The sequence below is a fragment of the Chinchilla lanigera genome, unplaced genomic scaffold, assembly GCF_000276665.1.
Source record: "Chinchilla lanigera isolate Chin_1 unplaced genomic scaffold, ChiLan1.0 scaffold00107, whole genome shotgun sequence".
In the NCBI taxonomy this organism is placed as follows: Eukaryota; Metazoa; Chordata; class Mammalia; order Rodentia; family Chinchillidae; genus Chinchilla; species Chinchilla lanigera.
Genome location: NW_004955508.1, coordinates 4,312,699 through 4,328,364, shown reverse-complemented (window position 1 = coordinate 4,328,364; position 15,666 = coordinate 4,312,699). Strand labels below are relative to the sequence as shown.

The following is a 15,666-nucleotide window of genomic DNA, read 5'->3' as shown; positions in this document are numbered from 1 at the left end:
ACCAGGAACCGAACTCAAGGCCTTGCGCTTGCCAGGCAGGCACTTTGCCGCTGAGCTAAATCCCCAGCCCCCAAAATGGTGTTTTTAAGGAATAGAATGCTGAGGCTCTGTCAGAGTAAGTAAGGCCCTATGTGCAAAATGGTCAGGGCCACTTAGAAAACTACCTGAGAATGTGTTCATGCAAATAATTACCCTACTTATGGTCAGCATTTGTCTTTTGGCTTTGATACTGCTATGAAGTATCAGTGTTTTGAAAGAAAATACTTTTTGTCTTTCTAAATTGACTTTTCATCCGGGATCTATAACACAGCTCCTAACCACCCAAAGCATGCAGTGCAAAGATTTTGATGCCATCCAGAAAGGTTTAACTCTAGGCCACTGGCATAACTTCGAGGCTTCTGCTCTCATTCAGAGAGATTTTTCACCTGGGATTCACTGAAACCTTTGTGGAAGAATGGATGGGTCATCTCTCCACCAAAAAATAATTCGTAGAATTTGAAGGGGGCTCCCAGAGCTGTGAGACAAGACAGTATGGAAACCACTCTACGGAGATGTTGACCTTGGGTAGTGCCTCCCAAGCCAGAGAGGACGCTTCATCTTTGTCTGAAAGCCATCATCCAGGAATGCAGTCTGCTTCGTGTGATCAGGGAATGCCCATCCAAGTCCCCAAACCTACAGTCTAGCCTCCTGTGTCACACAGAGGTAGCATCTAGTGAAAGTGACTTTCTCATTGACCTCAATTCCTTGACATCAGCTATACCAAGGTACCTTGCAAAAGAAGAACCTTAAGATTAATCCTGCAGGCAGGAGTCAGTCTGTCTGTTACCTGTACCACCTGCCAGAAGCTGGGCCATTGCTGGGCTGGGATGTTTTGGTTTGTTTTGGTTTGGTTTGGTTTTAGTTTTGGTTTTGGCTGTGTTTTAAGGCAGAGTCTCACTGGGATCTCACTAGGTAGTTCAGGCTGACTTTGGACTGACTGTGTAGGCCAGGCTGGCCTCAGATTCACGGCTATCCTCCTGCCTGGGCTGGGTTTTTGAGGGACATCTCTTCCTTATTGCTTTCTATGTATGTGAGACAATCTCTTTCTTTCTTTCTTTCTTTCTTTCTTTCTTTCTTTCCTTCCTTCCTTCCTCCTTTCCTCCTTTCTTTCTTCTTTCCTTTTTGTGACACTGGGGATTGGACCCAAGGCCTTTGCACTTAGCTATCTCCCCAGCCATTTTTTAGATTTTATTTTGAGTCAAGATCTCACCAAGTTGCCCATGCTAGGCTTGAACTTGTGATCCTCCTGCCTTTGCATCTCAGAGTGCTGGGATTATAGGCATGCACCACCAGACCTGGCTTTTTCTTCTTTTAAAAATTACTGAGATGATATTTATATGGTTGCCTGCCATCCCCCAGCATTATGGTTTTTGGGTGGTTGTTTGTTTGTTTGTTTGAGACAGGGTCTCGCTTTGTAGTGCAAGCTGGCCTTAAACTCTCTTATGTAGCCCAGGTTGGCCTTGAACTCATGTTGATCCTCCTGTTTTAGCCCCCTGAGTGCTGGGATTACATGTGTGCACCACCATGCTTGGCCAACATTATGTTCTAAACATTTTTCCAATCTCTAAATACTCTTTGAAAACATAATCTTTTTGTCTTTTTGAGACAATGTTTCAGTATGGAGTTCAGGCTGGCCTTGAACTCACCTTGTAGCCCAGGCTGGCCTCAAATTTGTGGCAATCCTCTTGCCTCCGACTCCTGAGCTGGGATTACAAGTGTGTACCACCACACCCAGCCAAAAACATAATCTCTTTAATGGCTATGTCTGCATGGCTGTATCTTAATTTATCCACTCTTTTTTGATGGACATTTTGATTGTCTTTAGTGTCCCACTATAATAGAATTGTAAATGTTCTTGTAGATGAATCTTTGTGAACATCTGAGGGAAAATTCCTAGAAACTGGGACACGTAGTCAAGTCACCTGTTTTAATAGTTCCTAAGGCAAACAGTAATTAGAACAAAAGGAAACCCTGAGCCAGTCTATTGTCTTAGCCTGTTGTTTTGTTGCTGTAAGAAAATACCTGAAGGAGGGAACTTGGTACAGAGAAAAAGATTTATTAGCTCACAGTGCTGAAAGTTCGAAAGCGTACTGACATTTGTGTGACTCTTGTGGGGGCCTCAGGAAAATCTGCATCACGGCGACTAGAGCACAGAGGTACAGGAGTGAGAAGCAGTTCGCACAAAACAGGGATTCGGGGAGGGGCCAGGCTCTCCTGTAACAGCCATTCCCATAGGCACTAATCCCATCCCACGCAGTCTGTCTGAGTCCCTTCTGAGGGTGGCGCCCCTGTGACCTAATTATCTTCCTGTGGTACCACCTCTTAAAGGTTCCGCTACCCTAGCAAGCCTCCTGCACGAGAAGCTTTAATGGACAAACTATATCCAAACCACAGCCTATATCTAAACCAAAACTTAACTTAAAGCCCCTTTTGGGCTTCTGAATTTTAGATATTTTCCCTTGGGATGGTACAGTAAAAAATTGCTAGCTGGGGAATCAGGAGACTTTGTTATAAATATGAGATCGCTGAAGCCAGCATGGTTCATTTACCGCCTGGTGGTCACCCAAGATTTAGTGGCAGAGATTGAATTAGGCAAAGGCCCGGAGACACCCAGTCTCTGGTTAGCCAACAAAAGGGACCAACGAGAAGACAAACTCCTGAAGCAACCAGGAAACTGTTATCCGCCTTCCAATAGGCAGGGCCATATCTCAGAACATGTGTGTGTAGCACAGACCCTGCAAGGGACCAGGTGCCCACCAGGATCACCCAGTGTGGCCAGGTCACTGTGCCCTGAGCCCAGAGCTGGCAGCACTGAAGCTCGATACAGGAGGACAAAGCAAGAGCTGAGCAGGAAGTGGGGCCCTAGTCAGAACCAGGACGGCTGAGCAGGGTCAGGGCAAAGCCAGACTGAAACATGCGGGCGAATCTCATATATGAAGGCAGGCAGAGTTTAAAATAAGACCAAGCAAAAGCTACAGGGAAGCGGTGGTAGCTTCACAGTTGCCTCTGTGTGTGTGTGTGTGTGTGTGTGTGTGTGTGTGTGTGGCACTGGGGGTTGAACCCTGCACTTTCATACCAGCCTTTTTTTTTTTTTTTTTTTGAGATAAAGTCTCGTTAAGTTGCTTGGGTGGGACTTGATCTGGTGACCCTCCTGCATCAGCGTCCCTCAGTGCTGAGATTATAGGTATGCACTCCCACACCAGGTACTGGCCTTTTTAAATCTGAAAAGACTGGCTGCCTTCTGACTGGGAAGCAGTAAGAGCAAAAGGGCCAGAGAGCAGGACCTGAAAATGGAAATTTAGAAAATAATAGAAAACAACCATAGCAGAAAACCTAGTGAGCGAACAACCAATTCTGAAAAATTCTCACCTTTTTAGAGGAAGTTTACCTTTCCCTGCTACCTGTGTAACACAGCTGAAGCCACCAGGCCGCACCTACTGTCGCCTCACAGTACCTGACCCCCTCTGCTTCTGCTCACTTGCTGCTCAACTGCCAGAAGGCCGCTGTTGCATCATCTGATTTTCAAGTTCTGCCTCCTCAGACTGCGGGGCTCCCTGTGGTGCCCAGTTTACATCCGGGTTCTATAAGTTTCCTCCATGCCTAAGTCCATGTCAGTCCTCTGAGGTGATAGTGGGTGAAGCACTAGAACCAGAACCGAGGAAGCACCTCAGCTGTACCCATTCTCCTCTGTGCTTAGATACCAGTGAACTTGCCTGTGGTCACTGAGCTTCACCACCTCTGTGCACGTCTGCTAGTCTCACAGCTGCTCCCCACAGGATGGCTACTACCCTGATTCTTAGCCTCATGGCCCAAACTTGCGGATCCAGGGTCATGATGAACATTGATCCTGGCCACCTTTTTAATGTCCCTTGAATCAGAGTTACAACTGATGAAATAACCTTCCAAGAAGGGCTGGGGCAGTTCAAGCCATCACTGTTTGCCCTATGCCACGCCCTTATGCCTGTTGTCCTGCACGACTTCCATGGCTGAGGCACCTTCTGAAGCTCTGACTGTTTGTTAGACCTGGATCTCTGGGCCAGGAAATCTGTACAGTGGTGACAGCAGTGCCTCCAGATCTAACAGCTGGGAGATAGAAATAAGTTCCATGACATCCAGTCAAGGTGTTCATATTCTGCTGGAAAATCTTGGGTGGTCACAGAGCAAGAAGTGCAAGGGCAAAACGTGTTCAGTGGGTCCTATGGCTTGGTAAGAGCTACCAGTAGTCCCACCCTCACCTGTCTATGCTGACTCCGTGTCCTGCCTCTCCTCGCACTACACAATGACTACCTCTAGGGTAAAAGTCTTTATAGAATCTCTGACCAAAGCACCAAGAGAGCCCTGCCCCAGGCAAATTCTGTCCCTCCCTGTGGCTTTATGTCCACTTTCTACCCCATGAGAGTGTGCGCCACTGCTACCAAGTCTGCCTGCTTGGCCAACAGGCATTGCCTCAGAGACTTGGTGTCCCCGGATGGTAATGATCACCTACCACTACAGCCAGGAGCAACTAACTGGGAAACCCTGAAGGTTCACCACATGTGCAGAGAGACCACCCTACTTCCTATCATCTGAATGCTAGACAGCCCAAACCACTGTCTAGAGAGTTACTCAGAAGATGAAACAGTGAGATGTATCTGGCCCATCCCACACCAGATCTGAAGACCCCACACTTTATTGCCATCTTGATTGTGAACCATCAAAAAGAGACCACTACACATCTATTAAAATGGCTAAAAGTAAAAACATGAATGTTACTGAATATTGGCAAGATGTTAAAAAAATAACCTTCATCTCCCACGCACTGCTCCTGGGAATGTAAAATGGCACAGCCACTCTTTTAAACTGTGTGACAGTTTCTTATACAGTCAAACGTTTTCTTACTGGACTATGCAGCAACCCCACTCATGGTAGTTATACAAATTTATGTTCACATAATAACCTGTACATGGATGCTCATAGCAGCTTTGTAGCATCTAAAAACTGTAAACTAGCCAAAGGTCCTTCAGTAAGTGAATGGATAACAAACTTTGATTACATCCACACCTAGAATACTAGCTGGAAGGAATCACAGTGGCACTATACTGGGTGAAAGAAAGCCAATTTCAAAGGGTTCATACTGCATAGGATATTTTCAAAGTGACCAAAATACAGTGACAGAGGACAGATGGGTGACTGCCAAGGGTCAGGGTCAGGGTCAGGGGAAGGGTGTGACCTTAAAGGGGTGACACCCTTCCCCTGTGAATATGCCCTGTGAAATAGTTTTCATGCTGACTATGCTCATGCATCTCCAATTTGTAGATGTAAAAACATTTCATAGAACTGTAGAGACACACAGAGAGTACCTGTGAAAACCGCTGCAGTCAGAGACCAGTACCTGAGCTCAGAATTGTGCTAATGTCCACTGCTTCGGTTAAGCAATGAACTAAGTTTGTAAGACACCGTTGAGGAAAGCTGGGTAAAGTATATACTTTACTTACTATACTATTTCTGCGACTTCTTGTGAATCTATTTTATAAAAATATCAAAAGCAACATTTCAAAAGTTTTAAAAATTTTTAAAAATAAGTATTAAAAAAAAAAAAAAATGGAGGGTGTTCTGCACCGCCAGGGAAGCAACTCCTGCTGTTTACTTTGCTGCCTTCTAATTTGTGGTTAGGCTTCCACAACGTCCTGGTGACTTTGGCCCCACCCTCTGCTGTTCCAAAACAGCTCACCTCTGAGGGAATCACAGCTCGGGCACTGCAACACTGTGTGTAAATGTGCCCGCTTTCTCCTCTGGCAGCTGTAACTTCAAAGCAAGGTAAAGACCCTGAGATCTAAGAAATGGTCTCACAGTGAAAATGGAGGACAAATCGGCCCTCTTGCCCCCGCGCGGTAATTTCGTCTCTGGAATGGCTCTTTGTCTGCTCTGCTCTTCATATAGATTATTCTCTTCACCTTTGCCAAATGGCCCCGCCTTTAATGGAGGGAGATTAACCCTTCTTTGCCCCCTTTCAATCTCATTCATTGGAAGGCTTTCTTTTAACAGCACTGCTGTCTCTGGGCCATGAGGCACAGCTGAATGCTACAGAGATGGCTGCCTCCCTTTGAGGCATTTGCTCCTCTATCAAGTACCTTCTTACCAGGATTGGCCCTGGAAATTCAGCTTTGATGTTTATAATGAACTGCCTGGGTTTCCGGTATGGAATTGTACAAGGTCATGGGTGGATTGATTAAGGGAGACTCAACACTCACTGCCTCCAGAGCCCTGTCTTAATGAAACTATTTACTCCACTCTCTGCGGCGGGGTCCCCCGCATCACCTGGGAGAAGAGCTGAAGCTCTGTGGCATCCTGTCCGGATGTGACAGTAGTCACACACAAACTACTTTTCCCCCTAGAACTGGCCTCAGCCCCCAATCTGCTGTTATGCTTTATTTGGGGGGACTCATTTTAAAAGATTGTGGTGAGAGGGACAGAGATCATTTCCAGGGCCCAGCAGTGAGCTGGCCATCAGGACAGTGTGCTAGCAATTTGAGAGGAGCTGAGTGTGGCGGTGCACAGCTGTAATCCCAGCACTCAACACTCAGGAGGCTGAGGCAGGAGGATCCTTTGAGTTCAAAGCCTGGGCTACAAAGTGAGCTCAAGGCCAGCCTGAACTGCATAGTGAGACCCTGTCTCAAAAAGGCCAACAAAAAAAAGAAAAGTGAGAAGTTGAATTGTTGGGTTTTCATAGGTGCTGGTGAATCTCTTAGTTTTGCACCTTTTGGTTTCAAAACCATGCCGAACAGTGGAAAATGAAACTTGCAACTTATTTTTAGCTGTTCATGCTAGCTCATGAGATGATTTTTTGCAAATCAAACTGAACACAGGCAACTTTAGCTGGCTAAACTTAGTCTGACTGACTTGATACAGTAATCAAACCTTGCTCCCTGAAGCTTCTCACATGACACTGGTCCCAGGTGATGTTTGGCCAATATTTACTATGTTGCTTAAAATTATTTTTAGTTGATCTTTTTGAAAAATTATGTACACTATAATATTTTATTCTGAGCAGAATTAGGAAATACATTGTAAACCAAGTAAGCTGGTATCTGTTCACATTCGTTCAATCTAAAACCATTAATTGAGTACCTAAGGGAAAGTTCAGAACTTTTTTAAAAAAATTGAGCAAGTGTATGGAGTTTTAAAGAGAATACCACAAATTTAGGAATATCGCCCCTGTCCTGATTGCTAAGGTCTTTGAGTACAACCCTAACTGTCTTTGAACCTGGCTTTCTTCTCCCTCAAAGAAAGGATGTAGATGGCATTCGCTAAAGCATCATAAGTTTGTGAAACACACTCTGCTACCAAGGGCCTGGGAAAACTTCGAGGCACATTTGGGGGGCAGTAGTAGTGTTATCAGACCACTCTCATTTCCATCGCCCCTTTCCTATCCCAGGAAGGTCAGGTTTATACAAAGCACTGTGGTCTGCTCGCCATCAATGGTGGCTCCCTTAATAAGCCAACCATCACAAAGCAAGTTCTCCTGTTTCAGGAAGTGATTTCATGACTCAGCTGAAGATGCCATTGACAGTGGTAGCAGCAGAGAAAGGACTGCCATGTTTGGTGGTAGGAGTCCAGAGTAGACCCTAGTGAGCCTCTCCATTGCATGAGGCAAAGCTCCAGCACCATGTGTAATACAATCTGCCAGGAGGCAAAGGTAGATACTTCAACACAACAAAAACTTATTGTGCTTTTCTGTTTAGTCCAAAGGAAATGAAGACTCACAGAGGTTTGTTAAGCTGCTCTAGCTGAGAAGAGGTGCATGGTTATAGCTTTTCTCCGCCACAGAATTATTTGTCTGAGCAAAGAGACAGCAAATAAATTTGTTCCTGTGTTGAGTCTGGGAATATTTGCTACCCAGGGTGGAAAAAGATATGAGGAGAGGATTATGCTCTCAAATAAGGTAGATTTTATGGAACCATAAGAATTCTGCTGTGGACTGGGGAGATAGCTCAGTGGCATAACACCTGCCTGGCAAGCACGAGGTCATGAGTTCGATTTCCGGTACCTAAATAAATAAATAAATAAATAAATAAATAAATGACTTCTTCCTCGGGAGGCTGAAACAGGAGGATTGCCATAAGTTTGAGGCCAACCGGGTCAACATAGTGGGTTCAAGACCAGGCTGAACTACATAGTGAGACTCTGTCTCAAAAACACAAAAACAAAACAACAAAACAATAAAAAGAGAATTCTTCTTTTACCTTCACTTACGTTCCTGCCTTCCCTTTCCAACCCAGTTGCCAGTCTCTCCAGAAAAAAATAATCTCAGCTTTTCCACTGAATATGTATTTTGCCAACTCAGGTCTAGACAACCCCATGGTTTTACTTGTTTTCAATTTAGTGAGTGGCAGCAGCGAGGGCAGCAAAAGAGCATGTGAGCGGGAGTGCGAGAAGGCTCTTGGTCACATGCTCTTGGTCTCCATGGCCACTCCAGCTCATGTTTGATGCCACTTTTCAAATACACTGAGAAAGGAAATCAGGAACTACAGTATTTGGTTTCTCAAGCTGAAATAGCGACATCCGTAACGGTGGTGATACCTGTTGAAGATATTCCCACAGGAATTGGACTGTGGGAATTGGCCTCGGTAGATGTCAACCACAGCCTGCCTTGTAGCCTGTCATCTGTCACTTTTCCTTTGCTGGAAACCACATGGTTCACGTCTCCTTCTTCCAGCTCTTCTCTGGAGGGTAAACTTTGGTCTGGTTCCCAGTCCTTGCCATCCTTTTCCACATTTCTCACTGAGGCTTTGGATGGAAGACTGGTGATGCATAAGAACTGGAGAAGGCTTCCTGGAGTAGAAACTCCTCAGACATGTCTATTCACTCGACTCTTCCTTCTACCGCCCGTTCAGTACTGGAACAAATAATCCCAAGCAAGGTGGAGCTGGTTGATTAGAAAACCTCTTTGAGAGCCATCTGGCTGACAGATAAAATAACTGCTAATGAAGGGAGATAGTCAAATAGCCATGAACACCAGCAGGTGGGATACTTGGAGTCCAACTCTTGTCCCACCCAACCTAGCAAGCAATCTGCACTGGCTAGCCTGAAACTCCTGACAAATTCTCCTGCCTCAGCCTCTGGAGAACTGGGATCATAGACATGCACCACTACTCCAGGCTTAAGGGTGTGAGCTTGGGCAAGGCACCAGATCTCTCTCATCTTCATTCTCCTTATCTGTAACATGGAAAAAGTGGACTTCACTGGGTGGAATCTTGGCTTATATGGAAATGTAAGATTTTTCCATTTCCTTTGCCTCTTAAAATATTTCCGAATTATGACAAATTGCCCTCCAAAATCATTACTGTGCTTTCTACCCTTGACTTCCCAAGGTGGCCTAACTGATTCCTCCTCTTCTAATGTCTTTTCCTCCTCCTTGGCCTAGCCTGCCTTTCTCCAGTTGGTGGCATCCTAGGTACCCACAATTCCCAGTGCCTGGGAGTAAAGGATCATTTGTATAGACAGTCAGCAGTAATCATGGCTCCAAGGAGCTAGGGTCCCCTGTAGTAGGCATCTACATGAATAGACGATTACTAATATTAGAGGTGGAGCGTAGATCAGGAGGACATCTTGTTATTTTAGGACTGGTGAAAAATAGAGACTTTGCAATCAATTGCGCTTAGACTTGAATCCCAGCTCTGCTGTTTACTGTGTGACTAACAATCTTTATTAGTCCCTCATCTAAAAATGGTTATAATTAATACCTACCTTGTAGGATTAATGGGTTAGAATTTTTAAAAAATTGAGCATGTAGTAGATTCTCCATAAATAAGAGCTATTACAGATTTTCAGCTCTGGTCAAGATGAAAAGGAAAAGTTTCAGCCCAAATCTCTAGGCAAGATGTAGCCATTCAAAGCAGGATTAGACTTTCCCAAAAATGTCAGCTAAAATATCATCCAAAGTCATTTTTAGTCATTGACAAATTAAGTCATCATATTATTTTTCAAGATACTTGGACAGATATAATCAACATCATAAAAATATTCTAAGCTTTTTAAATTCTAAGAATTTAAACAAAAGTATCATATTTGGTGGGGTGTTTAGAAATTTTTAATTATACTGTCCTAACCTAATAAAAAATTTGCCTATAAATGTTGACCATTATATTGGGTGTAAAATGAAACCAGCTATAATTTTGAATGTAGTGAATGGCATAAAGAAATGTACAGACCAATCTAAATGTTTATAAATCAAGGACTCCTCAGGGACTCAGTGCTCTGGCTTTCTTTTTTCTTTTTTGGTTTTTCTCCGGTACCGGGAACCGAACTCACGACCTTGTGCTTGCCAGGCAGGCGCTTTGCTGCTGAGCTAAATCCCCAGCCCCCTGGCTTTATTTTTTCAAATGTAGAGCGCCACGCTTTGTTCATACTTGAATTATATACTTTGCATAAGCCAAGCAATTTAACTTTAACCCACAGGACTGGAGATAAAATTAGCTCAGCCTGCAGAGCAAGGAGGCCGTGAGCAAGTGAGAACGTTAATCAAAGTGAAAGATTCGCCCTCACCACTCACTAGCTCTGTCCCCTAGCTCACTCTTGCTGGATAGTTTTGGGTACCTTGTGTTTGACTAGTCAAAATGGCAGAAACAGGTTAAAATTTTCACTGTGGAACATGGATTTGTCTTTTAAGTTGATGTCCTTCTCCATGCCTTGAGGAAGTTAGTGAGAAGCACACAATTTTTAAAAATCATAAGCAAAGGCATATCTTTGCTACTTGTAATCATGACAAAGTTTATGTAATTCAGGCATGAGTATTTTTTTTTCCAAATACAAAACAGAATTTTCTAGCTGAGAACATCTGCCTAAACAAACTCAACCCTCCAAATATTTCCAGCTATAGTTCATATTTGTTTAACCCAAACAGGTTTTGCTGAATGGCTGTTTAGTTCATTTTGACAGAAGGTGGACAAAGAGCCTTGTGGGCGGGTTTGGACACCATTGGTCTGGCACCTGGTTTACTGGTTCCAGTAGGGGGCCTGACCACATCCACCATCCGCCTCTGTATAAGACTATTCAGTCATCTCCAGGGAGCCTGATAAGGATTACTGTTACTGTCACTGTCATTTATTATCCCAGACAGAGGAAGCAGTGACTTAGTTCTATGTGGTCAGAGATGATCCCATATTATATATATTTAGCCTACATGATAATAATTGGTGAATGTTTAACATGAATGCCTAGCTTTCAGATGTCACCAATGGGCAATTGCTCAACTGACAGTGAATGTCGTTTGCTTCAACTTCCTCCAACCCCACTTGAAGGACTTTGCTTTATAGATGACCATCTATTAAATTGGTGCCTTATAACTCAGCATGGTAGTCTCTAATTCTCAACCGCCATGGTAAAAGAGGAACTGGTCTAAGGACACTCCATTCTAATTTTCTGTCACTGTCAATGTTAACCAGAGCTCATAGAGCAGTGATGTGGGGGTGGGGAAGATGGCTCCACCATTGGTGTTAGACCAGGAGCTACTGTTTTCTTTAGAGCCACATTTATTTCTGAGTAGTTGTAAAGCAGAGACGTGCTCCAAGGAGAAGAGGACTTGCTATGGATCAGGTAGGACCTGCCATCTGGACAACCCAACTCAGTGACAGCAGTGTACAGGTTAGAGGTGGGCAGGGTACTTTCTACACATTCAGCTAAAAATCACTTCTGTTCTGTAAAAGGAGACGAAATGTGAGCTACAAACAAAAGATCCACTTGGGAAACCTAGTACATATGTTAAGATGTTCAAATCTATTTTCTCCCTTAAAATTTTTCTGGGAACTCAAATATTTTGCTATCCTGATTATTTCCAGCCATTTTCTAGAAGACAGAGCCGCTGGAAAACTAGCAACCCCAGAAAATACTAATTCATTTTTGCCTGTGTTAAAATTAATTACCATTACCATAGTCAGTGATGCGATAGGCAATTATAGACTTTGGGAGGGAGAAGGAGACAAAAAACTGTAAATATTTTATACTTAAAACCAATCTCAAAGCATTTTATAAAAATGTTGGCTTATATCCAGAATCTAAGGGTGGGGGTGGGTATGATTTCTTTGTAGCTAAAGAAATAGATGGACAGGAATCGCTTCTATTTCCCTAAAATAAATAACTTCTTGTTTTATAAAGCATGGCAAATGAAATGCTTTTCTGGCTTGTAACTGCCAGTAGTATCTGGAGAAAATTTTTCTAGCAAGCTACACTGTTTTCTTCTTTGGGAACGTGGTGGCCCTGGTTTTGTAGCAAAATAGTATTTGCTTATTAGGCATTTCTTTAAAATCCTGAATAAGCAGCCCTTTCAATAGTTTTTGTTCCACATGTTAAACATTTCATTGCAATTTGAGCTTCAATTTTGTGTGTACGTGTGTGTGTGTGTGTGTGTGTGTGTGTGTGTGTGTGTGTGATGATAGGAATGAAAGGGGGTGTGATAAGAATTCTTAAAGGTTTTTTTTTTCCTTAATGGTTTTTTTATTTAAAAAATTAATTCCCCACAATTATGTACTGGAGTCTGCAGAAAGTGATTCCTATTTAGTACATACAGCCAAGCTAGATCCCATCAATCTTGAGCAGCGGGGGTAGGGAAATGGTATTGAAGAAGACATGAAATTTGGTGTTTGAGTAGATGAGATTTAATTTTCGGGAAACATTTCACTCATAAAACGGATAGCAACCCGGCGTCAGCCCTGACCTCCCGATGTCAATGTCATCATGCATGCATAGCTAAAATAAGCCTCAAATTAAAACAAAGAAACATTGCCTCCCAGCACAACACAATTTCTTCTCCTACAGTATGTACTGTCTTTATAGCCTTTTTGCTAGTCCTATAAATGGCTTGTTACCTTTAAATTTAACCTTTGAAGGGGGAGGGAGAAGAAAACTCATTCTGCATTTTCCACGTTCCGAACCCGTACAGTATGCTGTTTTAAACCTGAGTATTATTTAGGTCAGTAGCCTAAAGATAGCTTTTATTGTTCATGACACTCAGCTATGCATCCAAAGGAACTCAGCATCAATCTATTTTTCTGCACTAATTTTATTCTGCTTCTAATTTAAGAAAATTCATTCACAATCTTAATACGATTCAGTCTGAGGCGGTATCTGCATTCTCTACTGCAGATACATTTAGCAGGATACATTTACGCTGCTTGTGGTTAAAGGTTATAGAACGGATACAGACAGCTGAGCATGCATTCTTCTACAAGGCTGCCGGCACCCTTTAGGATTTTGAAAAATAATCTAGAAATGCGATACCCTTTATCAGAAGTATTTTTTTTTATTTTGCCATAGCTAACAGTTTTGATTTTTATTGTTAGCAATTCTATGAAATTAACAGTCTATAAAAATGCATCCCGGACCAGATACATACTGTACTGAAAGCTTTCTTCAAGAAGAGGATATGACAGTATTCACTCCAGCTTATTTTCTTCCTTAGCAAAAGGACTGAATCACGGAAGCAGGAGGACACATTCATTGTGCAGCAGCTCTGCTCAAGTGTGTGAAATGCCTTCTACTGTCTGGTTGCAGAATTTGGAGTTTGCTAAGCAGTGTTTAGTGATTGGGCTCATCTTGCATCACCAGTTGATGACATTTTTCTTTGTTCCCTCCTACCCAGTTGAACCAAGACTCTGAGGCTGATATGCAATGTCACTTACAACATTAATCAGATACCGCATTTAAGGTGAGCTGTCCCTTGCCTCCTCCTTCCCTAGTGCTCGTGTGCTGCATGCATTGCGTATCTTGCTTCTGCGAGCCTAAGATGGCAGTCAGGATTAGCCGTGCTTGTGCTGTGTGTGCATGCTGTGTATAGAATTCATTACACGTTGCCTAGTTTTTCAGATGTGAGTATGTAAATGCTCTGTATGCCATATCATCCGGTAGAGAAGACTTGTTTTTGCCTCATTACAGCCTTAGATATTTCGACATCACCTTTCATTTCCGATTCATTTGCTTCTGGGTGTTTGCTTTTCATCACATTCAAAATGCGATTTTACCTTTTTTTTTTTTTTTTAAACAAAGCCAAATAAGCCCCCACAAAACCCTAAAACCACAAACAACAACAACAAAACTCTGCTACCAGATGGTGTCTCCTCTTTCTCCCTGCATTTGCTGTCTTTTAAATAATGTATGTTGTATTGTTAATTAATGTGAATATCAAATTAAACACATGAAACCTACATGTTTACTGTGCAGGTGGGAGGCAAGGTGGGATCTATTTTTAATTCTTATGCACTCCGTCCTGTGCAAGCAACTTCAGTTCTCAAATTTGTATTTTCACTGCTGTTATCAGTGGTTTGATTTTCAGCAAATGTGACAGTGGCCTTTGCAGTGGTCAGCTCTGAGCTTTGAACTCTCAGAGGAGCAAGGAAAAAAAATTCAACACACCACCTCCTTGGTTGCAGCCTCAGAGAAATCTTGGATGAGAAACTTCTATTTTCAACCTTGTTTTCCTGTTGGTAAATTCAGTTCTTGGGATCACAGTACATTCAAGCTGTTCTGCGTTGATTTTTGGTGTGTGTGACAATTGCATCTAAAACTTGTGAGCCAGAAGACGGAGAAATCAGTTGGTCTCCATCGCCTAACATAAAAATGGCTGTCTTGTCATGCTAGCATTGCATTAAGTGATACATACAGGTAGGTTGAAATTTGCATGTTTTATAGATTTTTAAGCCATGTAGTAAGAGCATTAGATGGATTAAAATGTGACTTTTTAAATAAAAAATAAGATACTTGTAGTCTTTGGGGGGGTATTAAATTGGATAGCCTTTTCTATTCAGATACTATACTAATATATAGTTTTTATAAACTTATGAAATGATTCTGTTTTAAGGGTGTGATGATCCCTTTCTTAAAAAATCAGTTATAGGATAGGTGTGGCGCCACTAGACAACAAAAGAATTTTTTGAAAAGTCTGATGATTCAGCTTTATTTTAGCTTGAAACCAAAAATAAATAGGTTTCTAGAGATAATTTCAAAGAGTACAAATAAGCTTAATAAGAAATATTTAAATTTTAAGAAGCGGTCTTTTACCGTGTTAGGAAAGATAAAAATGAAAACTTACATGCTTCCAAAATCAATCTCAGGTAATATACAAGGGTAAATACATTATTGGTGTATAGATGTGTAATTTGTGGGGTGAGAGTTACCATTTTTAAAGGGGAAACATTAAACATAAATGGCCCTGTTAGAAATATAGAGCTTCATTAAATGAAATCAAGCACCTCAAATGGTTCATTGCAGACCATACAGTTGTGGTCCTGTAAGTTCCAAATTCTGGCATTTTTCAAAATAATTTCCTGAGCTCTTTCCTTTGAACTTAACTTCTCAAATATATTTTATTTTCAAATTAACACTGGGCCAGAACCTGTTTCCTTGGTAACCAAATCGTATTTAAAAATGCAATAACAGATATGCAAAAGGATGTGTTTAAAAAGGGATACAAATGTTTAATGAAAATTTTGCAGTTTTGTTTCCTCTTATATAGAATCTGCACTGTTTTAGACGTTTTAAAAATGCGGTCTTTGAGCCTTAAAAATTAAGCCATATTTCTAAAGATACAGAGAAAGCTTGCAGAGGAACAGCTTTTTTCCCCCCCTGTGCTCAGTACTTTCAAAATTAAGGTTTTCT

The 15,666-nt window shown here is 42.2% G+C and overlaps 1 non-coding gene across 1 annotated transcript in view; it reads left to right on the top strand.

The window, feature by feature from the left end:
• The window catches only part of LOC102018207, a 19,476-nt gene extending 5,046 nt beyond the window's left edge, over window positions 1–14,430 (top strand). Inside the window, exons 3-4 of the transcript XR_001231653.1 lie at window positions 13,655–13,720; window positions 14,330–14,430. This is a non-coding gene — a transcript (uncharacterized LOC102018207). The remainder of the gene's footprint in view (window positions 1–13,654; window positions 13,721–14,329) is intronic.
• Window positions 14,431–15,666: the final 1,236 nt, after the last annotated feature.